Below are 26596 nucleotides of genomic sequence, written 5' to 3'. Positions count from 1 at the left end.
GAGAGTCCTGAAGGCTGTGTTGCCTGCCCGGTGCCAGGGTTAAGGACATCTCCTCTGGACTGGAGAGAAACTTGGAGTGGGAGGGGGAGGATCCAGTTGTCGTGGTCCATGTTGGTACCAACGACATAGATAGGACAAGGAAGGAGGTTCTGCTGAGGGAGTTTGAGCAGCTAGGGGCCAAATTAAAAAGCAGAACCACAAGGGTAATAATCCCGATTTATTACCTGAGCCACGAGCGAATTTGGCTAGGACAAATAAAATTAGAGAGTTAAATGCGTGGCTCAAAGACTGGTGTGGGAGAAATGGGTTTTGCTTCCTGGGACACTGGCACCAGTACTGGGGCAGGAGGGAGCTGTTCTGTTGGGACGGGCTTCACTTGGCCAGTGCTGGGACTAGAGTCCTGGCGGATCATATAACTAGGGCTGTAGAGAGGGCTTTAAACTAACTAGTGGGGGGGAGGTTCCTAGAGAGCAAATAATAAAAATGACAACAGAGAAGGTCATAGACTTAGGTAGCACTGGGGAAATTAAAAACCAGAGCGTGTCAGGAAGGGGCAGAAGGTATGGAGTAAAAGGTAAAGTAATAAAAAGGGCAAAAGCAGGAACTAAGTGTCACAAAACATCTTTGAAAGTTCTCTATCTGAATGCACGTAGCATTCGTAACAAAATAGACGAGTTAATGGCACAAATAACTACATATGGGTATGATCTTGTGGCCATTACAGAAACATGGTTGCAGGGTGACAATGCCTGGGAATTAAACATACCAGGTTATTTAACGATCAGGCAGGAAGGAAGGGGAGGTGGGGTGGCTATGTTAATAAAGGAAGGAATCACTGTAATACAGAGAAATGATATTGGGTCAAAAGATCAGGATAATGAAACAGTTTGGGTGGAGGTAAGGAATAATAACGGGAAAAAAACACTAGTGGGCGTAGTCTATAGGCCTCCGAACAGTGGCATCTCTGTTGGACGGAGTACTAATCAGGAAATAGTTGAGGCTTGTAATAAGGGAACATCTATAATTATGGGAGATTTTAACTATCATATTAATTGGACAAATCAAATTGGGCAGGGCAGCCTTGAGGATGAGTTCATTGAGTGTATTAGGGATGGGTTTCTTGAGCAGTATGTAACTGAACTGACCAGGGGGCAAGCAACCTTAGATCTGGTCCTGTGTAACGAGACAGGATTAATTAAAAATGTCCTAGTAAAGGATCCCCTTGGAATGAGTGACCATAACATGGTTGAATTCCATATTCAATTAGAGGGTGAGAAGGTTGGATCTCAAACAAGCGTGCTAAGCTTGAATAAAGGAGACTATGAAGGTATGAGAGCGGAATTGAGTAGAGGGGATTGGGAAAATAGATTAAAGGGTAAGACGATACATGATCAGTGGTGTACATTTAAGGAGTTATTTTACAACTTCCAAAAAATATATATTCCACTGAGAAGAAAAGGGTGTAAAAGAAAAGACAGCCATCCGTGGCTAAGTAAAGAAATTAAGGATAGTATTCGACTAAAAACAAGGGCATATAAGGTAGCCAAATCTAGTGGGAGGATAGAGGATTGGGAAAACTTTAAAAGACAGCAAAAAATAAGAAAAAGATTGATTAAGAAAGGGAAGATAGATTATGAAAGTAAATTAGCAAAAAATATAAAAACAGATAGTAAGAGTTTTTATAGTTATATATGTGGTAAACCACTGTTAACCTGTACATGCCTGTGTGGTAAACCACTGTTAACCCTGTACAAGTCCAGGCATGTCTCAGCCCCTGGCTCCACCCCTAAGCCCGGGTATAAAGGTGACTCACCACCCTTCCCCCGGGAGCTCTTAGGATGGATTCACTAGCAGAGGCATGCTCTAGTTCTTAGTCAATAAAAGCCTACTTCATTTAAGTCCATCTCGTAGTCTTTGGTATTGTTGATAGCGCATCAATTTTATTGACTAATTTTCAACATGGAGCAAATCTTGAAGCCGGAACGTTTAGACCTGGATCCTCAAGCAGCAGATGCAGCCAATAACTTTGAACACTGGCTGAGCTGTTTCGAAGCCTTCCTGGAGGCCTCCAGCACTACTGTCACTACAGATGACACGAAACGGCTTGTCTTGAACTCATGGGTGAGCCACCGAGTCTACTCGATCATCCGAGACGCCACTACTTACGCGGCCGCCATCGCGACGCTAAAGGAACAATACGTGAGGCCTGTTAACGAGGTCTACGCCAGACACCTCCTGGCTACCCGAAAACAGCGCCCCGGGGAATCGGGCGCTGAATATTTACTGGCACTGAGAGTCCTCGGCCGGGACTGTAATTGCAAAGCGGTGACGGCCAAGGAATGCACGGAAGACCTGATCCGAGACGCCTACGTAGCCGGCATCAGGTCCAACTATACTCGGCAGAGGCTGCTGGAACAGAGGGAGCTCGACCTGCAGAAGACGGTGGCCCTCGCTAACTCGTTAGACGTGGCCCTCCAGAACATGGACGCCTACCCCCCTGACCGGATGGCCACGTGGATGCCACGGGAGCAGCCATCTTGGGACCCAGTAAGGCCACAAGCCGCCAGCAGCCCAACTACAGCTGCAATGACCAGAGGCCAGAAATGCTACTTCTGCGACCAGGCCAAGCACCCCAGACAGCAATGCCCAGCAAAGGACGCGACCTGCTCCAAATGCGGCAAGAAAGGCCACTACGCGAGTGTGCAAGGCGAAATCAACCCCCAATTCCAGCAGCGGCGCGTGTGAACCGTACAGGCCGCCATTTTGGACCCCACCAACCACGTGTGAGCCGTGCGGGCCGCCATTTTGTTCACCACCAGCCGAGGGGGAGCCGCCATCTTGGACACCATCTCGGGACCAGGCCCTCGGCGCGGGCGAATACTACAGCGACTCACTGACCTCGACGATGGCCTCCATCACCCTGGACCAATCTAGGCCCCATCAACTAGCCAGGTCCATGATGAACGTAAAGGTAAATGGCCATGCCGCAAATTACCTTTTCGACTGCGGAAGCACGGAGAGCTTCATCCACCCCGACACGGTGCGACGCTACTCCCTATCGGTTATGCGCACACGCCACCAGGTCTTTATGGCCTCAAAGTCCCATACGGCGGACGTCGGCGGCTACTGTGTAGCGACTCTGACAGTGAACGGCGTGGAGTACAGAGAGTTTAAATTGCTCATCCTGCCACAGCTCTGCGCTCCCGTACTGCTAGGATTAGACTTCCAGTGCCATCTGGAGAGCGTCACGATGGCATATGGTGGGCCCCTGTCCCCACTTACAGTCTGCAGCCAGCAGAATTTAAACACGGCGCCGCGCAAAGTATGCAGCCTGTCCACCCTGAAGGTCAAACCCCCCCCGTTGTTCGCTAACCTCGCCAAAGACTGCAAGCCAATTGTTACTAAAAGCAGGCGGTACAGTGCCGGGGATAGGAGCTGCTTTAAATCAGAAGTACAAAGACTCCTGAGGGAAGGGATTATCGAGGGCAGCACCAGCCCATGGTGAGCCCAAGTGGTGGTAGTAAAGACCGGCGAAAAACAGCGCCTGGTTATTGATTACAGCCAGACGATCAATCGATACACGCAATTAGACGCATACCCACTTCCCCGCATATCTGACATGGTCAACCAGATAGCACAATACCGGGTATTCTCGACGATTGATCTGAAGTCGGCATACCACCAGCTCCCCATCAGGCCTGAGGACCGCCAGTACACGGCCTTCGAGGCTGACGGTCGCCTCTACCACTTCCTCCGAGTCCCCTTCGGCGTCACCAACGGGGCCTCGGTCTTCCAAAGGGAGATGGACCGGATGGTTGACCAGAACGCGCTGCAGGCCACCTTCCCCTATCTAGACAACGTCACCATCTGCGGCCATGACCGGCAGGACCACGACGCCAACCTAGAAAAATTCCTCCGTACGGCCCAACGGCTGAATCTGACATACAACAGAGAAAAATGTATGTTCCGCACCGCGCGCCTCGCTATCCTTGGCTGCGTGGTGGAAAACGGAGTCATCGGCCCCGACCCCGACCGAATGCGCCCCCTCCTGGAACTACCCCCCCCCCACTGCCTAAAAGCCCTGAAGAGATGCCTAGGGTTCTTCTCTTACTACGCCCAGTGGGTGCCCAACTATGCAGACAAAGCCTGGCCCCTCATCAAGTCAACCACCTTCCCCCTGACGGCAGAGGCCCATGTGGCCTTCACCCTCATAAAAGAGGACATTGCGAAGGCCACAATGCACGCAGTGGATGAGTCCATCCCTTTCCAAGTGGAGAGCGATGCATCCAACTTCGCCCTAGCCGCAACCCTTAACCAGGCGGGGAGACCCGTGGCCTTCTTTTCACGGACCCTCCAGGGCCCCAAAATTCGACACTCCTCAGTCGAGAAGGAGGCCCAGGCGATAGTGGAGACTGTACGGCACTGGAGACATTACCTGGCTGGTAAACGTTTCACCCTGCTCACTGACCAACGGTCAGTAGCATTTATGTTTAACAACAGACAAAGGGGGAAAATCAAAAATGATAAGATATTGCGGTGGAGGATCGAGTTATCCACCTACAACTACGATATCTTATACCGGCCCGGGAAACTTAATGAGCCCCCAGACACCCTATCCCGTGGGACATGTGCCAACGCACAAGTCGATAGGCTACGGGCCCTCCACAATGATCTCTGCCACCCGGGGGTCACCAGGTTCTTCCACTTCATTAAAGCTCACAACCTGCCTTACTCCATCGAGGAGGTCAGGACCATGACCAGGAACTGCCAGGTCTGCGCCGAATGCAAACCGCATTTTTATAGGCCAGACAGGGCACACCTGATTAAAGCCACCCGCCCCTTCGAACGTCTCAGCATCGATTTCAAGGGGCCCCTTCCCTCCTCTGACCGCAACACGTACTTCCTCAATATTATTGACGAGTACTCCCGTTTCCCCTTCACCATCCCCTGCCCGGACATGACCAGCGCCACAGTCATCAGGTGCCTCCACGACCTGTTCGCCATATTTGGCTTCCCCAATTACATCCACAGCGACAGGGGCTCGTCGTTCATGAGCGACGAGCTGCGCCAGTACCTGCTCGAGAAGGGTATAGCCATGAGCAGGACTACCAGCTACAACCCCCGGGGTAACGGACAGGTAGAGAGGGAGAACGCAATGGTGTGGAAGACCGCCATGCTCGCCCTAAAATCCAAGGGCCTCCCAATCTCCCACTGGCAAGATGTCCTCCCAGATGCGCTCCACTCCATACGATCACTGCTCTGTACTCCCACAAACGCCACCCCTCACGAGAAGATGTTCGTCTTCCCCAGGAAATCCACCTCGGGGACATCACTACCGCCATGGCTGACGTCTCCGGGACCCGTCCTGCTCAGGAAACACGTGAGGAGCCATAAGACGGACCCCCTGGTCGAAAAGGTTCACCTCCTCCACGCCAACCCACAGTACGCCTACGTGGCGTATCCTGACGGGCGGGAGGACACAGTCTCAATTCGAGACCTCGCACCCTCAGGTACCACCCGAAACACCATCGTTCACCATCCACTACCTCCACCACTACCCATGACGCACCACCGGGGTGTCTACCACGAACTGACGACATGCCGGTGCCATCCCTACCCCGAGAGGACGACACGCCAGTGCTCCATCCCACGCGAGAAGCGGCCATGGGCAAAGAACCGCTGCAACCGGCACCACGAAGATCATTACGGCAGACAAGACCCCCGGAGAGACTTTCGTATACGAACTTTTGAAACACTTCACCCCGCCGGACTCTTTTTTAAATGAGGGGTGAATGTGGTAAACCACTGTTAACCTGTACATGCCTGTGTGGTAAACCACTGTTAACCCTGTACAAGTCCAGGCATGTCTCAGCCCCTGGCTCCACCCCTAAGCCCGGGTATAAAGGTGACTCACCATCCTTCCCCTGGGAGCTCTTAGGATGGATTCACTAGCAGAGGCATGCTCTAGTTCTTAGTCAATAAAAGCCTACTTCATTTAAGGCCATCTCGTAGTCTTTGGTATTGTTGATAGCGCATCAATATAAAAAGAAAAAGGGTGGCTAAAGTAAATGATAGCAAAATACTGCAGATGTTGGAAATCCGAAATAACAACAGAAAATGCTGGAAAAACTCAGCAAGTCAGGCAACATCCGTGGAGAGAAATTTGAGTTGAAACCCGAAACGTCAACTCAAATTTCTCTCCACGGATGTTGCCTGACTTGCTGAGTTTTTCCAGCATTTTCTGTTGTTATTTGGCTAAAGTAAATGTTGGTCCCTTAGAGGATGAGACCGGGAAATTAATGGTGGGAAATATGGAGATGGCAAAAACACAATGAATATTTTACATCAGTCTTTACAGTAGAAGACACTAAGAATATCCCAACACTGGACAAACAGGGGGCTAAAGGGGGGGAGGAGCTAAACATGATCAAAATCACTAAGGAAGTGGTACTCGGTAAAATAATGGGACTCAAGGCGGATAAATCAGCTGGACCTGATGGCTTACATCCTAGGGTCTTGAGGGAAGTGGCGGTAGCGATTGTGGATGCATTGGTAATAATTTTCCAAAATTCGGTGACTGTCTGTGTGGAGTTTGCACATTCTCCCCGTGTTTGCGTGGGTTTCCTCCGGGTGCTCCGGTTTCCTCCCACAGTCCAAAGATGTGCGGGTTAGGTTGATTGGCTATGATAAATTGACCCTTAGTGTTAGGGGGATTAAATACTTGGGGTTACGGGGATAGGGTGGGATATGTGTTGGTGTAGGGGTTACGGGGATTGGGTGGGATATGTGTCGGTGCAGGCTCGATGGGCCGAAATGGCCTCTATCTGCACTGTGGGGTTTCTGTGATTCTGTGATTCTGAAAACTCCCTGGACTCGGCAAAGGTCCCGGCAGACTGGAAAACTGCTAATGTAACACCCTTATTTAAAAAGGGCAGTAGACAGAAGGCTGGAAACTATAGGCCGGTTAGCCTAACATCTGTGGTAGGTAAAATTTTGGAGTCCATTATTAAGGAGACAGTAACAGGACATTTGGATAATCATAATTTAATAGGACAAAGTCAGCATGTTGTCATGAAGGGAAAGTCATGTTTGACAAATTTGCTGGAGTTCTTTGAGGAAGTAACGTATAGGGTGGATAAAGGGGAACCAGTGGACGTAGTGTATTTAGACTTCCAAAAGGCATTTGACAAGGTGCCACACAAAAGATTATTGCTTAAGATAAAAAATTACGGGATTGGGGGTAATATTCTGGCATGGATAGAGGATTGGCTATCTAACAGAAGGCAGAGAGTTGGGTTAAATGGTTCATTCTCAGACTGGCAATCAGTAACTAGTGGTGTTCCGCAGGGGTCAGTGCTGGGTCCCCAACTCTTTACAATCTATATTAACGATTTGGAGGAGGGGACCGAGTGTAACATATCAAAGTTTGCAGATGATACTAAGATGGGAGGGAAAGTAGTGAGTGAGGAGGACATAAAAAACCTGCAAGGGGACATCGACAGGCTAAGTAAGTGGGCAGAGATTTGGCAGATGGAATACAATACTGGAAAGTGTGAGGTTATGCACTTTGGCAGGAAAAATCGTAGAGCAAGTTATTATCTTAATGGCAAGAAACTGCAAAGTACTGAAGTACAAAGGGATCTGGGGGTCCTGGTACACGAAACTCAAAAGGTTAGTATGCAGGTGCAGCAAGTGATTAAGAAGGCCAATGGAATGTTGGCTTTCATTGCTGGGGGATAGAATATAAAAATAGGGAGGTATTGCTTCAGTTGTACAAGGTATTGGTGAGACTGCACCTGGAATACTGCGTACAGTTTTGGTGTCCATACTTAAGAAAGGACATACTTGCTCTCGAGTCAGTACAAAGAAGGTTCACTCGGTTAATCCCGGGGATGAGGGGATGGACATATGAGGAGAGGTTGAGTAGATTGGGACTCTACTCATTGGAGTTCAGAAGAATGAGAGGCGATCTTATTGAAACATATAAGATTGTGAAGGGGTTGGATCGGGTGGATGCGGGGAAGATGTTCCCGATGATGGGTGAAACTAGAACTAGGGGGCATAGTCTTAGAATAAGGGGCTGCTCTTTCAAAACTGAGATGAGGAGGAACTACTTCACTCAGAGGGTGGTAGGTCCATGGAATATGCTGCCCCAAAAAGCTGTAGAAGCTACATCATTACATAAATTTAAAACAGAAATAGACAGTTTCCTAGAAGTAAAGGGAATTAAGGGTTATGGGGAGCGAGCAGGAATTTGGACATGAGTCTAGGTTCGGATCGGCCATGGCCCTGTGGGTAGCGGAGCGGGCCCAGGGGCCGTGTAGCCTGATCCTGCTCCTATTTCGTGTGTCTAATTCTGTTAGATTCAGGAGATGGTTCTGTGATAGTGGATTGGCGGTTAGGATCAGATCAGCCATGATCTTATTGAATGGCGGAGCAGGCTCGAGGGGCCGATTGGCCTACTCCTGCTCCTATTTCTGATGTTCTTATGCACTGCGCGTACGCGGGAAACCGGAACTTCTGTTCCCTTAAAGGAAGGGGTTCAGAGGTCGAACGCGTGCGCCTGGAACTTCCGTTTTTTCTCCAGGTTTCTCCGGGAGGGTAAGTCTCCAGGAGTTACACATGTGAAAAGCAGTCGCAAGGCCTGCTTTTAACAAGGTAAGTGGTGAATTAATTAAAGTTAGAACATTTTTTCCACAGGTTTATTATTTTTAAATACTTTAAAGAAAGGTAAGTTTATTTTTAGCCCCGTTAGAAAATGTAATTAATTTTTTCAAAAATTTAAATTATTGTTTAAAATAGTTATTTTATGTAATTTATAGTTATTTTAAAAATGTGATGTTTTTCTAAAAATGTATTTGAAGTTTTAGTGATGTTTTGGGGCTTATAGTATTTATAGTTTTGACAGCTCTTCCTGTCAAATTTATGAATGGGCTACCATTGGCTCTCCATGGCCCATGTGATCCCAGGGGATGCTTCAAACTAACCGCCCCCGGGATACGCAAGCACTGCGCGCCGGCAGTTGGAGGAGGCCCAGGATCGGAATCCCACGCGGGCCCACAGCACAACGGCCGGCGTGCTAGGTAAGTGCAGGTCGGAGGCTTGCACCCACGGGAAGCCTCCGACCCGAATTTCTGGGCCAAACATATCTATTTCCCAAATCCTTTGAAAACAGACTACATGTCCAGCTCCACCCAAAGTGACTCCCACTGATGCTGTGTAACCAGGGGCGTAAACCGTCTCCAGGTGACATCAGAAAGGAGCCAGGGACCATGTCACAAAGCAGCCCAAACCCCTCCCACTCTAGGTATTGCAGAGTCACATGACCAGGCTTTGCTCCTGGTGTGCAGTCTCACTGGGCATGAACGCAGGTTGTACAATCAGTCCAGTCTCCAACCCTGCTCCCGCGTACTGAGACTCCAGGCAGGGAGCACTGACTCCCAAAATTACCACTGATAAATTCTCCCTCCCATCCTCTGAATGTGAGGTCCCACTATTCAAAGGCCCCCATTTCAACCTCTTGCTTTATACTCCAGAAAGTCTCCCCTCACTTTATATCTGAGTGTTTCTCCCTCCTGCTTTGGCAGAGAGAGACGGTTTGTGGGAATGGTGTTTGGGATACGGCAAGGATATTACCACTCCCTCCTTTGTGCTCTGAAACAGGTCTATTCCCTGTAACAGGAAGGGCATCAGAGCCAATAAGTGAAGGGATCTTCAGGGGGATCAAGTGCTGGGACCATCGGAGCATTAATTGGAGGGTGCATCATGGGCACTAGGCTCCCTCTGTATTATCCCATCAAACACTCCCAGGCCAGGTACAGCACGGGTTAGATACAGTGTAAAGCTCCCTCTACACTGCTACATCAAACAATCCCAGGGCAGGTACAGCACAGGTTAGATACAGAATAAAGCTCCCTCTACACTGTCCCATCAAACACTCCCAGGGCAGGTACAGCACGGGATAGATACAGAGTAAAGCTCCCTCTTCACTGTCCCATCAAAAACTCCCAGGGCAGGTACAGCACGGGTTAGATACAGAGTAAAGCTCCCTCTACACTGTCCCATCAAACACTCCCAGGGCAGGTACAGCACGGGTTAGATACAGAGTAAAGCTCCCTCTACACTGTCCCGTCAAAAACTCCCAGGGCAGGTACAGCACGGGTTAGATACAGAGTAAAGCTCCCTCTACACTGTCCCATCAAACACTCCCAGGGCAGGTACAGCACAGGTTAGATACAGGGCAAAGCTCCCTCTACACTGTGCCATCAAACACTCCCAGGGCAGGAACAGCATGAGTTAGATACAGAGTAAAGCTCCCTCTACACTGTCCCATCAAACACTCCCAGGGCAGGTACAGCACAGGTTAGATACAGAGCAAAGCTCCCTCTACACTGTGCCATCAAACACTCCCAGGGCAGGAACAGCACGAGTTAGATACAGAGTAAAGCTCCCTCTACACTGTCCCATCAAACACTCCCAGGGCAGGAACAGCACGAGTTAGATGCAGAGTAAAGCTCCCTCTGCACTGTCCCATCAAACACTCCCAGGGCAGGAACAGCACGGGTTAGATACAGAGTAAAGCTCCCTCTAGAGTATTAGAGTCCATTATAAAAGATGTAATAGCAGAGCACTTGTAAAACAGTGACAGGATCGGACAAAGTCAACATGGATTTACAAAAGGTAAATCGTGCTTCTCTGATCCACTGGAATTTTTTGAGGATGTAACTGGTAGAATAGATCAGGGAGAACCAGTAGATGTGGTGTATTTGGACTTTCAGAAGGCTTTCGATAAGGTCCCACAAAAGAGATTAGCGTGCAAAGTTAAAACACATGGGATTGGGGGCAAGGCACTGACTTGGATAGAGAACTGGTTGGCAGACAGGAAGCAAAGAGTTGGAATAAACGGGTCTTTTTCTGAGTGGCAGGCAGTGACTAGTGGGGTACCACAGGGATCGGTCCTAGGACCCCAGCTATTCACAATACATATTAATGATCTAGACGAGGGAACTAGATGTAATATCTCCAAGTTTGCAGATGACATAAAGCTGGGTGGGCGTGTGTGCTGTGAGGAGGATGCCGAGAAACTCCAGTATGATTTGGACAGGTTGGGTGATTGGGCAGATGCATGGCAGTATAATGTGGATAAATGCGAGATTATCCACTTTGGTGTCAAAAACAGGAAGGCAGATTATTATCTGAATGGCAATAGATTGAGAGAAGAGGAAGTGCAACGAGACCTGGGTGTCCTTGTGCACCAATCGCTGAAGGTAAGCATGCAGGTGCAGCAGGCGGTTAAGAAGGCAAATGGTATGTTGGCCTTCGTAGCGAGAGGGTTTGAGTACAGGAACAAGGATGTCTTGCTGCAGTTGTACAGGGCCTTGGTGAGACCACACCTTGAGTATTGTGTGCAGTTTTGGTCGCCTTATCTGAGGAAGGATGTTCTTGCCATGGAGGGAGTGTAGCGAAGATTCACTAGACTGATACCTGGGATGGCAGGAATGACGTATGAGGAGAGATTGGGTCAATTGGGCTTATACTCACTGGAGTTTAGAAGAATGAGTGGTGATCTCATTGAAACTTATAAAATTCTATCAGGACTAGACAGACTAGATGCTGGAGGGATGTTCCCGATGGTCGGGGAGTCCAGAACCAGGGGTCACAGTCTAAGGATAAGGGGTAAGCCATTTAGGACTGAGATGAGGAGGAATTTCTTCACCCAGAGAGTGGTGAACCTGTGGAATTCTCTGCCACAGAGGGCAGTTGAGGCCAATTCATTAAATATATTCAAGAAGGAGTTGGATATATTTCTTAAGGCTAAAGGGATCAAGGGATATGGGGAGAAAGCAGCGACCGGGTACCGAATTTGGATGAACAGCCATGATCTCATTGAATGGCGGAGCAGGCTCGAGGGGTCGAATGGCCTACTCCTGCTCCTATCTTCTATGTTTCTATGTTGAGTCCAGAAGTCTGTAAAGTGCCTGATCGAAAGATGAGGTGCTGTTCCTCGAGCTTACGTTGAGCTTCGTTGGAACAGTGTAACAGGCCGAGGACAGAGAGGGAGTGGAGCGGAGAATTAAAGTGACAGGTGAGGTGCCCAGAACTGCTCACAGTGCTCCAGGTCTGGTCTCACCAGGGTTCTGTGTAGCTGCAGCATAACTTCTCCTCCCTTCTATTCTAGTCCTCCAGATAGAAAGGCCAGCATTCCATTAGCCTTTCTGATTATTCTCTGTACCTGTTCATGACATTTGAATGATCTCTGTACCTCGACCCCCAAGTCTCTTTGGACCTCCACTGTTTTCAGCTTTTCACCATTTAGAAAGGACCCTGTTCGATCCTTTTTAGGTCCAAAGCGGATGATCTCACATTTGCCTACATTGAAATCCATTTGCCATTCACTTAATCTGTCAATATCCCTTTGTAATTTTATGCTTTCATCCAAACTGCCTACAATGCCGCCTATCTTTGTGTCATTGGCAAATTTGGATATATGACTTTCTATGCCATCATCTAAGTTGTTAATAAACACAGTGAATAGTTGAGCCCCAGCACAGATCCCTGCGGGACACCACTAGTCACATCCTGCCAATTGGAGTCCGGCCCATTATCCCTCCTCTCCGTCTCCTGCCACTCAGTCAATTTCCTGACCAGGTCAATAATCTGCCCTCATTTCTGTGGGCTTCTACCTTAGATAACAGTCTCTTGTGTGGGACTTTATCAAATGTCTTCTGGAAGTACTTATAAATAAATTTACACCAAAACAGACACCTTCCCTGGATCCCAACGCTAGGAGAGGCACTCTGGAAGGTATGTGGAGCTGGGACTTGTCCATGAGAGTAACTGAAGGTAGAAAAACTGAAATAATCTGGAAAGAGAAAGGACATCAATTCGTCTCCTCCTATCTTACAGAAATAAAGAACACAACACAGGATGTGTTTACACCAAAACTGGTTTGACAGATATTCAGAAACTTAAACTCCAGCCCAGTTATAGGGGTTATTAACATCAGCACAAACAAACAAAGGATGTGATTAACATCAGAATCTAACCCCTCCAGTCACTTGTGAACTTGCTGGTGTCTCAGCAGGCAAGATGGTCGACTGAATCCCTTCTCACACACGGAGGAGATGAACGGCCTCTCCCCAGTGTGAACTCACTGGTGTCTCGGCAGGTTGGAGGACTGAGTGAATCCCTTCCCACACACAGAGCAGGTGAATATCCTCTCCCCAGTGTGAACTCGCTGGTGTCTCAGCAGGTTGGATGCAGAAGTGAATCCATTCCCACACACAGAGCAGGTGAACGGCCTCTCCCCAGTGTGAATTCGCTGGTGTTGAATGAGGTGAGATGACTGCCTGAAGCTCTTCTCGCACTGAGTGCAACTCAACGGTCTTTCATCAGTGTGAACAAGCTGCTGTTTAATTAGATCCGCAGAGATTTTAAAGCAGTTCCCACAGTCACAGCATTTAAAAGGTCTCTCCCCAGTGTGAACTCACTGGTGTAAGTGGAGTCTGGAAAACAGAGTAAATCCCTTCCCACACTTGGAGCAGGTGAACGGCCTCTCCCCGGTGTGACTGCGTCGATGAGATTTCAGCTGGGATGGGCGGTCAAATCCCTTCCCACAGTCCCCACATTTCCACCGTTTCTCCGTGGTGTGGGTATCCTTGTGTCTCTCCAGGTTGGACGATCAGTTGAAGCCTCATCCACACACACAACACGTGTACGGTTTCTCCCCACTGTGAATGGTGCAATGTTTTTTCAGGCTGTGTAACTGGTTAAACCTCTTTCCACAGTCAGTGCACTGGAACACTCTCACTCGGGTGGGTGTGTGTGTGTCGGTGCTCAGTACACTGGAACACTCTCACTCGGGTGGGTGTGTGTCGGTGCTTTTCCAGTCACACTGATGTTTGAAAACTTTTCCCACAGACAGAACAAACATTTCTCCTTCTACACTCAAAGGCCGATGAATTTCAGGTCCTGATGAATCGAGTGACTCTCTCAGATCTTGATAGGAAGTTTTGTTTGAGTTTCCCATCTGTAAATCGTAAGAATAAGAACATAAGGAACAGGAGCAGGAGTCGACCATTCGGCCCCTCGAGCCCGCTCCACCATTCAATAAGATCATGGCTGATCCGATCTTGGCCTCACCTCCACTTTCCTGCCTGTTCCCCATGACCCTCGACCCCCCTGTAGTTCAAACATCTGTCTGTCTCAGCCTTGAATATATTCAGTGACTCCGCCTCCACAGCTCTCTGGGGTAGAGAATTCCAAAGATTCACGACCCTCAGAGAAGAAATTCCTCCTCATCTCCGTCTTAAATGGGCGACCCCCTTATTCTGAGACTATGCCCCCGAGTTCTAGACTCCCCCACGAGGGGAAACATCCTCTCAGCATCTACCCTGTCAAGGCCCTCAGAATCTTATGTTTCAATAAGATCCCCTCTCATTCTTCTAAACTCCAATGAGTATCGGCCCAACCTGCTCAACCTTTCCTCATAAGACAACCCCTTCACCCCAGGAATCAACCTCGTGAACCTTCTCTGAACTTCCTCCAATGCAAGTATATAGGAACATAGGAACATAAAAGATAGAAGCAGGAGTCGGCCATTCGGCCCCTCGAGCCTGCTCCACCATTCAATGCGATCATGGCTGATCATCCAAATTCACACCCTGTCCCTGCTTTCTCCCCATATCCCTTGACCACTTTAGCCTTAAGAAATATATCCAACTCCTTCTTGAATATATTTAATGTATTGGCCTCCACTGCCTTCTGTGGTAGAGAATTCCACAGGTTCACCACTCTCTGGGTGAAGAAATTCCTCCTCATTTCTGTCATAAATTGCCTACCCCTTATCCTTAGACTGTGACTCCTGGTTCTGGACTCCCCGACCATCGGGAACATCCTTCCTGCATCTAGTCTGTCCAGTCCTGTCAGAATTTTATAAGCTTCAATGAGATTCCCTCTCATTCTTCTAAACTCCAGTGAGTATAAGCCGAGTTGACCCAATCTCTCCTCATACGTCATTCCTGACATCCCAGGTATCAGCCTGGTGAATCTTCGCTGATCTCCTTCCATGGCAAGAACATCCTTCCTCAGATAAGGCGACCAAAACTGCACACAATACTCCAGATGTTGTCTCACCAAGGCCTTGTATAACTGCAGCAAGACATCCTTGTTCCTGTACTCAAACCCTCTCACTACGAAGGCCAACATACCATTTGCCATCTTAACCTCCTGTTGCACCTGCATGCTTACCTTCAGCGACTGGTGCACAAGGACACCCAGGTCTCGTTGCACTTCTCCTTCTCCCAATCTATTGCCATTCAGATAATAATCTGCCTTCCTGTTTTTGCCACCAAAGTGGATAACCTCACATTTATCCACATTATATTGCATCTGCTATGCTTTTGCCCAATCACCCAACCTGTCCAAATCATCCTGGAGTTTCTCGGCATCCTCCTCACAGCACACACGCCCACCCAGCTTTGTGTCGTCTGCAGATTTGGAGATATTACATCCAGTTCCCTTGTCTAGATCATTAATATATATTGTGAATAGCTGGGGTCCAAGGACCGATCCCTGCAGTACCCCACTAGTCACTGCCTGCCACTCGGAAAAAGACCCGTTTATTCCAACTCTTTGCTTTCTGTCTGCCAACCAGTTCTCTATCCAAGTCAATACCTTGCCCCCAATCCCATGTGCCTTAACTTTACACGCTAATCTCTTATGCGGGACCTTATCGAAAGCCTTCTGAAAGTCCAAATACACCACATCCACTGGTTCTCCCTTATCTATTTTACCAGTTACATCCTCAAAAAATTCCAGGAGATTAGTCAAGCATGATTTACCTTTTGTAAATCCAAGTTGACTTTGTCTGATCCTGTCACTGTTTTCCAAGTGCTCTGCTATTACATCTTTTATAATGGACTCTAGCATTTTCCCCACTACCGATGTCAGGCTTACCGTTTTCTCTCTGCCACCTTTTTTGAATAGTGGGGTAACATTAGCTACCCTCCAATCCATGGGTACTGTTCCAGATTCCATTGAATGTTAGAAGATGATCAGCAATGCATCTACTATTTCTAGGGCCACTTCCTTAAGTACCCTCGGATGTAGATTATCAGGCCCTGGGGATTTATCGGCCTTCAATCCCATCAATTTCCCTAACACAATTTCCCTACAAATGCTGATTTCTTTCAGTTCCTCCCTTTCATCAGACCCTATATTCCCCAATATCTCTGGGAGGTTATTTGTGTCCTCCTTTGTGAAGACAGAACCAAAATATGTATTTAATTGGTCAGCCATTTCTTTGTTCCCCATTATAAATTCCCCTGATTCTGACTGCAAGGGACCTACGCTTGACTTCACCAATCTTTTTCTCTTCACATATCTATAAAAGCTTTTACAGTCAGTTTTTATGTTCCCGGCAAGCTTACTCTCATATTCTATTTTCCCGTTCTTGATTAATCCCTTTGTCCTCCTTTGTTGAATCCTAAACTGCTCCCAATCCTCAGGTTTACTGCTTTTTCTGGCCAACTTATATGTCCTCTCCTTGGATCTTATGCTATCCCTAATTTCCCTTGTTAGCCACGGTTGAGTCACCATTTTTGTTTTATTTTTATGCCAAACTGGGATGAACAAATTCTGTAGTTCATCCATGCGGTCTTTGAATGTTTGCCATTGCCTATCCACCGTCAACCCTTTGAGTGACATTCCCCAATCAATCCTACCCAACTCGCACCTCAGAAGTTATGCTGAACCTTTATAAAGCGCTAGTTAGGCCACAACTGGAGTATTGCGTCCAGTTTTTGTCACCGCACTTTAGGAAGGATGTGAAGGCCATTGAGAGGGTGTAGAGGAGATTTACCAGAATGGTTCCGGGGATGGGGGATCTTCGCTACAAGGACAGGTTGGAGAAGCTGGATTTGTTGTCATTAGAGTAAAAGAGGTTGAGGGGTGATTTGATAGAGCTGTGCAAGATTATGACGGGTTTGGATAGGCTAGACGGGGAAAGGCTGTGCCCACTAGTTGATGGTACAAGGACTAGGGGACACAGATTTAAGGTTTTGGGTAAGAGATACAGGGGCCTGTGAGGAAAAACTTTTTTACGCAGCGAGTGGTGATGACCTGGAACTCGCTGCTGACGGAAGTGGTGGAAGCGGAGACATTCAATGTTTTCAAGGGGAGACTGGATAGGCACTTGAGGGAAATAAACTTGCAGGGCTACGGGGATAGAGCGGGGGAGTGGGACTGACTGGATTGTTCTACAGAGAGCTGGCATGGACTCGATGGGCCGAATGGCCTCCTTTTGTGCCGTTATGACTCTGTGACCTCTACCAACTAGAAGGACAAGGGCAGCAGGTGCATGGGAACACCACTACCTCCAAGCTCCCCTCCATGTTACACACCATCCTGACTTGGAAGTATATCGCCGATCCTTCATCTTCGCTGGGTCAAAATCCTGGAACTCGCCCCTGAACGGCACTGTGGGAATACCTTCACCACACGGACTGCAGCAGTTCAAGAAGGTGGCTCACCACCACTTTCTCAAGGGCAATTAGGGATGGGCAATAAATGCTGGCATTACCAGCCACACCCAGATCCCATGAACAAATTTTTAAAAACTACGTCCCTGATTTTGTCCGTATATTTTCCTTTCCTGCTCTTTCTCTTCTTGCCTTTCCTCTCCACATCTCTCTCTAATTGGCTGCTACATTACATTCCTACATGACCACATGTCAGAAGTCCTGCAATTGCTGCACAGCGCTTGGAGATGTCCTGAAATTGTGAAAGGTGCTGTACATAGTCAAGATCTTTCTTTCTTCTTACTTATCTTCTCCTCTCCTGTCTCATTTTTGAAATGTCAATGTTTCTTATCATCACTCACTTTCTCCTCAAATTCTTTTCTTCTCATCTCCTTCGTTTGTCTCTTTCTTACTTTGATCTTTAGTTTTTCTTTCCTTGTCTCTCATTTATTTCTAATGTCCTGTTTCGCTTCCCTTATTACTCTCACTATTACCTCAATGCTAATCAATCGGGGGGAAACTCTCCACTGGCTGGAGTCAGACCGAGCACAAAGGAAGATGGTTGTGGTGGTTGGAGGTCAATCATCACAGCCCCAGGATATCGCTGCAGGAGTTCCTCAGGGCAGTGTCCTCGGCCCAACCATCTTCAACTGCTTCATCAATGACCTTCCCTCCAACATAAGGTCAGAAGTGGGGATGTTCGCTGATAACTGCACAGTATTCAGTTCCATTTGCAACTCCTCAGATAATGAAGCCGCCCATGCCCGCATGCAACAAGACCTGGACGACATTCAGGCTTGGTGTTGTGTATTTTGAATGTGCATTAGAATTGTCCCACATGGGATACCGTAGTGGTGATTTGCAGTGCACTATGGGAAATGTAGTGCATTGAGTGAAGAAGCACATTTTAAATAAAATGGCCATTAACTAAACTCTCCACCCCGGAGTCCTCCTTATTTGTTATATAGATAAGGGTATAAAACCACTTGAGACACAACAAAACTGGCGATGAGGACGACGGACTTGCGCATCACTTTGCACTGGAATCGGCGATGTTTAAAGTAAGAAGTTCCTGTCTTTCCTTAATGGCGCGCCCGCAGTTTAGTGCTGATATAATCGCCTCGTAAAGGTGGAGGTTCGTGTGTTACAGAAATAAGAAGGGGGAGAGTAATGATACAGTGAAACAAAGTGGAGGAAAAGGACTGTAAAAATAAAAAAAATAATAAAAAAATGGCTATGCTAACCGGAGCGTTTGGACCATTTGATGAAACGGCGGAGCAATGGAGTGCTTATACAGAGCGTTTCGGATTTTTTGTGACTGCAAATGGCATTAAAGATGACGTGAAAGTGGCGACGTTCCTCAGTGTGATCAGAGCAAAAACATTTGGCTTGTTACGGAGTTTGATGCACCCGGATAAGCCTGGCGCTAAGACATATGATCAGATTGTGGAAGTTTTGGAAACACATTACGCACCCAAGCCACTGCTGATTGCCGAGAGGTTCAGGTTTCACAAACGAAACCAAGGGGAGGGTGAGTCCATAGCCGAATATGTTGCAGTGCTAAAGAAGCTAACTGAGCACTGAGTTTGGTGAAACTCTAAATGACACTGTCCGTGATAGGTTTGTGTGTGGATTAAGATGTGAAGCAACACAGAAGCGCTTGCTCACAACTGGCAAATTGATGCTTAAATCAGCAGTGGAGCTCACTGTGTCTATGGAGTTAGCAGCTTGATGCACTATCAATTGCTACAAAAGACTGGAGATTGAGTAAGTAATAAACAGGCTTTTATTACCAAAGAACAGAGCATGCCTCTTGGGGTTGCCTGGTATCCAAAAGGGCCGGAGGCTTCTGAGCAGCGACCTTTATACCCAGCCATGAGGGTGGAGCCAGGGGCGGAGTCAGCTGAGGCATGCACAGACAAGTACAACAATACTAACAACAGTGGTTTACCACATTCACCCCTTGTTTAGAATTGAGTCCGGCGGGGTGAAGTGCACTAAAAATTCGTGTACTGAAGTCTATCAGGAGGCCTTGTAAGCCGTCCTGAGCGTCGCAGCAGCGGCGGTGATGGTGCAGCATCCAACGGTGAACCCGGTGTCTCGTTCAGAGGAGGTGTAGCAGGTGGCGGACCCTGGGGCTGCTGCATGCCGTCTACAGGGGTCAGAGCATGGGTAATGGGAGGTAGCGATGGTGGTCTCTCAGAGGCACCCGAAGGTGCGAGGTCTCGTGCGGGGACTGTGTCCTGGGGGTAGGCAGGAGTAGCGGTGGGTGGCGAAGAGGGTGTTTCAGGAGCACCTGCAGGTGCGAGGTCTCGAATGGAGACTGTGTCCTCCCGCCCGTCCGGGTACACCACGTAAGCATACTGCGGGTTAGCGTGGAGGAGGCTCACCCTCTCGACCAGGGGGTCCGCCTTATGGGTCCTCACGTGCTTCCGCAGTAGGACGGGACCTGGAGAAGTCAGCCATGTTGGTAGCGAAATCCCCGACGTGGACTTCCTGGGGAAGGAGAACATTCTCTCGTGAGGAGTGGCATTGGTGGGTGTACAGAGCAGCGACCGAATGGAATGGAGCGCCGCAGGGAGGACCTCCTGCCAGCGGGAGGTCGGAAGGCCCTTAGATTTTAAGTTTAAAAGGACTGCCTTCCAGACTGTCGCATTCTCCCTTTCCACCTGGCCGTTACCCCGGGGGTTGTAGCTGGTGGTCCTGCTTGTAGCAATGCCTCTCGCGAGCAGGTACTGCCGAAGTTCGTCGCTCATAAAAGATGAGCCCCTGTCGCTATGGATATAGCTAGGGAAACTGAACAAGGCGAAGAGGTCATTCAGACATTTAATGACCGTGGTACTGGTCATGTCCGAGCAAGGGATGGCAAACGGGAAATGGGAGTACTCATCAATTATATTGAGGAAGTACACATTGCGGTCAGAGGAGGGGAGGGGCCCTTTAAAATCGATGCTCAGCCGCTCGAAGGGGCGCGTGGCTTTGATCAGGCTCGCTCTGTCTGGCCTATAAAAATGCGGCTTGCACTCGGCACAGATCTGGCAGTTCCTGGTCATGGTCCTGACCTCCTCGATGGAGTAGGGCAGGTTACGGGATTTGATAAAATGGAAGAACCTGGTGACCCCCGGGTGGCAGAGGTCATTGTGGAGGGTCTGTAGCCTATCAACCTGCGCGTTGGCGCACGTACCACGTGATAGGGCATCTGGGGGCTCATTGAGTTTCCCGGGCCGGTACAAGATATCGTAATTGTAGGTGGAGAGTTCGATTCTCCACCTTAAGATCTTGTCATTCTTGATTTTGCCCCGCTGCTTATTATGAAACATAAAAGCCACTGAACGCTGGTCAGTGAGCAGGGTAAATCGTTTTCCGGCCAGGTAATGCCGCCAATGTCGCACGGCTTCCACAATGGCCTGGGCCTCCTTTTCGACAGAGGAGTGTCGAATCTCGGGGCCCTGGAGGGTCCTTGAGAAAAAGGCCACGGGTCTCCCCGCCTGGTTAAGGGTTGCAGCTAGGGCAAAGTCGGATGCGTCGCTCTCCACTTGAAAAGGAAGGGACTCATCCACAGCGTGCATTGTGGCCTTCGCAATGTCTCCTTTTATGAGAGTGAAGGCTGCACAGGCCTCTGCTGTCAGGGGGAAGGAGGCGGACTTGATGAGGGGTCGGGCTTTATCCGCATAGTTGGGCACCCACTGCGCATAGTAAGAGAAAAACCCCAGGCATCTCTTCAGTGCTTTCTGGCAGTGGGGGAGGGGGAGCTCCATAAGGGGGCGCATTCTATCGGGGTCTGGGCCGATGACTCCGTTCTCCACTACGCAGCCAAGAATAGCAAGGCGCGTAGTACGAAACATACATTTGTCTTTGTTGTATGTGAGATTCAGCCGCTGGGCCGTCCGGAGGAATTTCTCTAGATTAACGTCGTGGTCCTGCTGGTCGTGGCCGCAGATGGTGACGTTGTCTAGATATGGGAAAGTGGCCTGGAGCGCGTTCTGGTCAACCATCCGGTCCATCTCCCGTTGGAAGGCAGAAACTCCGTTGGTGACGCCGAAGGGAACTCTGAGAAAGTGATAGAGCCGACCGTCAGCTTCAAAAGCTGTGTACTGGCGGTCCTCAGCCCTGATGGGGAGCTGGTGGTATGCCGACTTCAGATCAATCGTCGAGAACACCCGGTATTGTGCTATCTGATTGACCATGTCAGATATGCGGGGGAGTGGATATGCATCCAGCTGGGTGTAGCGGTTGATCGTCTGGCTGTAGTCAATAACTAGGCGCTGTTTGCCGCCAGCCTTCACCACCACCACTTGTGCTCGCCATGGGCTATTGCTGCTCTCGATAATCCCTTCCTTCAGGAGTCTCGCTACCTCGGATTTAATGAAACCCCTATCCCCGGCACTGTAACGCCTACTTTTGGTAGCGATGGGCTTACAGTCGCGGGTGAGGTTAGCGAACAAGGAGGGGGGGGAGACTTTAAGGGTGGAGAGGCTGCAAATGGCGCGCGGCGGGCGATTTAAAAACTGCTGGCTGCAGACTGTGAGAGGGGGGAGGGGTCCACCATACGCTAAAGTGACACTCTTAAGGTGGCACTGAAAATCCAACCCCAGTAGGACGGCAGCGCAGAGATGGGGCAGGACCAGAAGTTTAAAATTTTTGTATTCAGTACCCCGCACTGAAAGAGTCACCATACAGTAGCCACCGACGTCCGCTGACTGGGCTTTGGAAGCCATAGAGATGCGATGACGCGTCGGCAGGACCGGGAGAGAGTAACTGCGCACCGTGTCGGGGTGTATAAAACTCTCCGTGCTCCCGCTGTCAAAAAGGCAGGTAGTGGCGCAGCCGTTTACCGTAATGTCCATCATGGACCTGGACAGTTGATGCGGGAGAGATTGATCCAGCGTCACGGAAGCCAGCGTATGTTCAAGCGTGTCGATGCGGTCGTCCGATGAGGCGGTGGTGGAGTCCGGGTCCCCCGTAACCAAAGTCGGAGGCGTCCAAGATGGCGGACAAAATGGCGGCGCCCACGGTCCCCACGCGGCTGGGGGAGCCCAAGATGGCGGACAAGATGGCTGCGCCCACGGTTCGCACGCAGCGCTGCTGGCGTTAGCGGTCTTCCCTTTGCAGGCGCTAACGTAGTGACCTTTCTTCCCGCAGCTGGAGCAGGTAGCATTCTTCGCGGGGCAGCGTGCTCTAGGGTGTTTAGCTTGGCCACAAAAATAGCATTTTTGTGCCTTGGACATCGCTGCAGCAGTTGGAGGTGGCGGTCCCATGGCCCAAGATTGCGGCGTCCACGGCGCGGGGCGATGAGGGGAGAAAGCGTCCATATTTCTGTGGGCCGCGTCGAGCGAGAGCGCGAGGGACACTGCCTTTGTCAGGTCTATTTCACCCTTCTCCAGCAGCCTCTGCCGGGAGTAGTCAGACCTTAGACCCGCAACGAAAGCGTCTCGTATCAGTCCCTCCGCATGTGCCGCGGCCGATACTTCCTTGCAGTCGCAGCCGCGTCCGAGTACCCGCAGTGCCCGTAGGAAGGCTTCCACCGATTCCCCGGGCTGCTGTCTGCGAGATCTTAAAAGGTGCCTGGCATAGACCGTGTTAACCGGGCATGCATACTGCCCTTTCAGTAGGTCGATAGCCGCCGCGTAGGTCGTCGCATCTTGGATTAAAGTATAGACTTGGTGGCTCACCTTCGAGGCCAGGATTTTCAGTTTATTTTCATCAAGAGTCACGGTCGAGGCTTCCAGATACGCCTCAAAGCAACGCAGCCATTGTGCGAATTTAGTCGACGAACCCGCTTCTTGGGGGTCTAGGTCCAGGCATGTTGGTCTGAGGGCTCGCAGCAGCGCCTGCTGCTCAGCGTTTTGCGCCATCGGTTGATCAGCATCCGCAGCCAACATTTAACTTTGGTAATAAAATTGATGCACTATCAATTGCTACAAAAGACTGGAGATTGAGTAAGTAATAAACAGGCTTTTATTACCAAAGAACAGAGCATGCCTCTTGGGGTTGCCTGGTATCCAAAAGGGCCGGAGGCTTCTGAGCAGCGACCTTTATACCCAGCCATGAGGGTGGAGCCAGGGGCGGAGTCAGCTGAGGCATGCACAGACAAGTACAACAATACTAACAACAGTGGTTTACCACACAGCTAAAGATGCACAGCTGTTGGGGGCTGCAACAAGAGTGCACAGGGTAGCAGCTACACCGGATAAGCATGCAAGTGACGCCAGAGAGTGTTACAGATGTGGAAGGTCAGGTCATCAGCCATCTGACTGCTGGTGTAAAGACCTGACCTGTTGGAAATGTGAAAAGAAAGGACACATTGAACGTGTGTGTAAAGGGCAAAGCAAACAATCCTACACAGAGACACACAAAAACAAACAAGGAAACACATCCAACTGGCATTCTAAAAAGAGAAACCTACACATGGTGAAACAAGAACAGGAAGACAGTGACACAGACTCTGATGGGGAGCTGAATCTCCATGTGTTAACGGTGAATGGAGGCTCATCAGGCTATGCAGTCACTCCACTACTAAAGGGAATACCAGTCAAAATGGAGCTGGATATGGGGGCCGCTGTCTCCTTGATTTCAGAGAAGCTATTCAAAGAAAAACTGAACCACCTATCACTGACGCCGGCCAAGCTCATCTTAAAGACCTACACTGGGGAAACAGTCCCAATGCTGGGTAAGACGGAGGTCAAGGTGAAGCTTAATGGACAAACTGTGATGCTGCCAGTTTACGTGGTCAAGGGTGACTATCCATCCCTGCTGGGCAGGCCATGGTTGGAGAAAATTCATCTGGATTGGAAAAAAGTGAATACGGTGTCAGTCGAAGAGGCGGGGCTAGCGGCAGTGTTGATAAAGCATGCGGCTGTCTTTGACGGAGAATTGGGGAGTATGAAGGGGATTACGGTCAAACTCAAGGCGAAGCCGGACAGCCAGCCACGATTCCTGAAGGCCAGGAATGTTCCCTACGCCCTCAGACCAAAGGTGGAGGCTGACCTGGAGCGCCTGGTCAAGATAGGGGTCCTGGTGCCGGTTTTGCACAGTGAGTGGGCCACGCCCGTGGTACCAGTGATGAAGAGGGATGGCACGGTTCGCTTATGTGGAGGTTTCAAAGTAACAGTGAATCCTGAGCTCTCAGCTGAACAGTACCCCCCCCCATCATTGAAGATCTTTCGCGGGTCTAGCAGGCGGTCAGAAGTTTAGCAAGATTGATCTATGCCAAGCCTACTTGCAGATGCATGTAGAAGAGGACTCACAGAAGTACCTCATCATCACCACCCACAAGGGCCTCTACAGGTACTGCCGCCTACCCTTTGGTATAACGTCAGCACCAGCTTTGTTTCAGTGGGCTATGGACCAGATCTTAAGCAGCATTCCAGGGGTACAATGTTATCTTGACGATATCCTTGTCACAGGACAGGATGACAACGAGCATCTGCAGAACCTGACGAAGACACTGGGAAGACTTGAAGAGTATGGCTTACGCGTTCGCAAGGAAAAATGCAAATTTTTCAAGCCATCAGTGGAGTACCTAGGCCATGTCATCGACGCGGATGGCCTACACACAGCACCGTCAAAAGTGAAAGCCATTGCCGATGCTCCTGCACCTACAAATGTCGGCCAGCTGCGGTCATTCTTAGGTCTCCTGAACTATTACGGAAAGTTTATTCCACAGCTGGCATCACTGTTGAAGCCATTACATGAGTTGTTGTGTCAAGGCAAGGCCTGGGTGTGGACAAAGGAGCGCGAAGCTGCATTCAAGAAAGCCAAAGCAGCTTTGACTGACCCGAGTGTTGACGCACTTTGACCCATCGTTGCAGATTCAGCTGGCCTGTGACGCGTTGCCTTATGGCATCGGCGCGGTCGTGTCCCACATCTTTCCCTCAGGCGAAGAGAAGCCGATTGCATTCGTGTCAAGGTCCCTGAGCAAGGCAGAGGTGAAATACCCGCAGATCGAAAAAGAAGCTTTGGGCATCATCTTTGGAATCAAAAAGTTCCATCACTACTTGTTCGGAATGAAATTCACCTTGCTGACGGATCATCCTCTGACATCGATCTTTGGTCCACACACAGGAATACCCTCCCTGGCAGCATGCAGGATGCAGCGCTGGGTGCTGCTGTTAAGTGCTCACAATTACAACATCAAATATCGGAGGTCAGCAGCACATGGCAATGTGGACGGATTTCAAGACTTCCGCTGCCTGTGCCCTCTGAAGGCTGTGAGCAGAAGATTTTCTACTTTGGCATGGTGAGCAATGCCCCTGTCATGGCCCGGCAGGTCAAGAAAGAGACCAGAGTGGACCCTACACTATCCAAGGTGCTGGATCGGGTGATACGAGGAGACAGATCACGGGTGTCAGACGCACCACCTAAGCTCCTACCTTACCTGTCAAGAGGGAAGGAGTTCTCTGTCACGTCAGAATGCCTCCTTTGGGGCATGTGGGTGATCATACCACCAAAGCTGCGGAAACATGTCCTCAACGAGCTGCACTCAGGACATTGTGGTATTGTCCAGATGAAGGAGCTGGCACGAAGCTACTTCTGGTGGTCCGGTTTGGATCATGAAATTGAAGTTGAAGCAAAATCATGCCCATCATGTGAGACAACCAGGGATACGCCAAGAGCAGCGCCACTGCATCCATGGGAATGGCCGGCGACACCGTGGCAACGGATCCATTTGGACTTCGCGGGACCAGTGGAAGGAGCGATGTTCCTGGTCGCAGTGGACTCCCATTCCAAATGGCCGGAGGTTGCAGTAATGTCCACTACCACTACGGAGAAAACCTTCGAGACTCAGAGAGATGTTCGGGCAATTTGGTCTGCCGGAGCAGATCGTAACCGACAATGGAACACAGTTCACATCTCAGGAGATGGAGGAGTTCCTCAAGAGCAATGGAATCCAGCACATGTTCTCCGCGCCTTATCATCCATCCACGAATGGATTGGCGAAGAGATTTGTCAGAACGCTGAAATGCGCGTTGAAAGCTGCAAGAAGTGATGCTCTAAAGCAGCGCCTGAATGCTTTCTTGCTGAAATACCGAAACACGCCTCATGCTACGACTGGAGCATCTCCTGCTTACCTACTC

The 26596-nt window shown here is 49.5% G+C and overlaps 1 pseudogene; it reads right to left on the bottom strand.

Moving 5' to 3' along the window:
- Nucleotides 1-13017: 13017 nt before the first annotated feature.
- LOC147084031 (uncharacterized) lies at nucleotides 13018-25949 on the bottom strand (annotated as a pseudogene).
- Nucleotides 25950-26596: the final 647 nt, after the last annotated feature.

Source organism: Somniosus microcephalus, unplaced genomic scaffold, assembly GCF_052327205.1.
Source record: "Somniosus microcephalus isolate GS21.2 unplaced genomic scaffold, FLI_Smic_1.0 scaffold4, whole genome shotgun sequence".
Taxonomy (NCBI): Eukaryota; Metazoa; Chordata; class Chondrichthyes; order Squaliformes; family Somniosidae; genus Somniosus; species Somniosus microcephalus.
The sequence above is the reverse complement of the archived record's forward strand: the minus strand, read 5'-3'. Positions and strand labels throughout refer to the sequence as shown.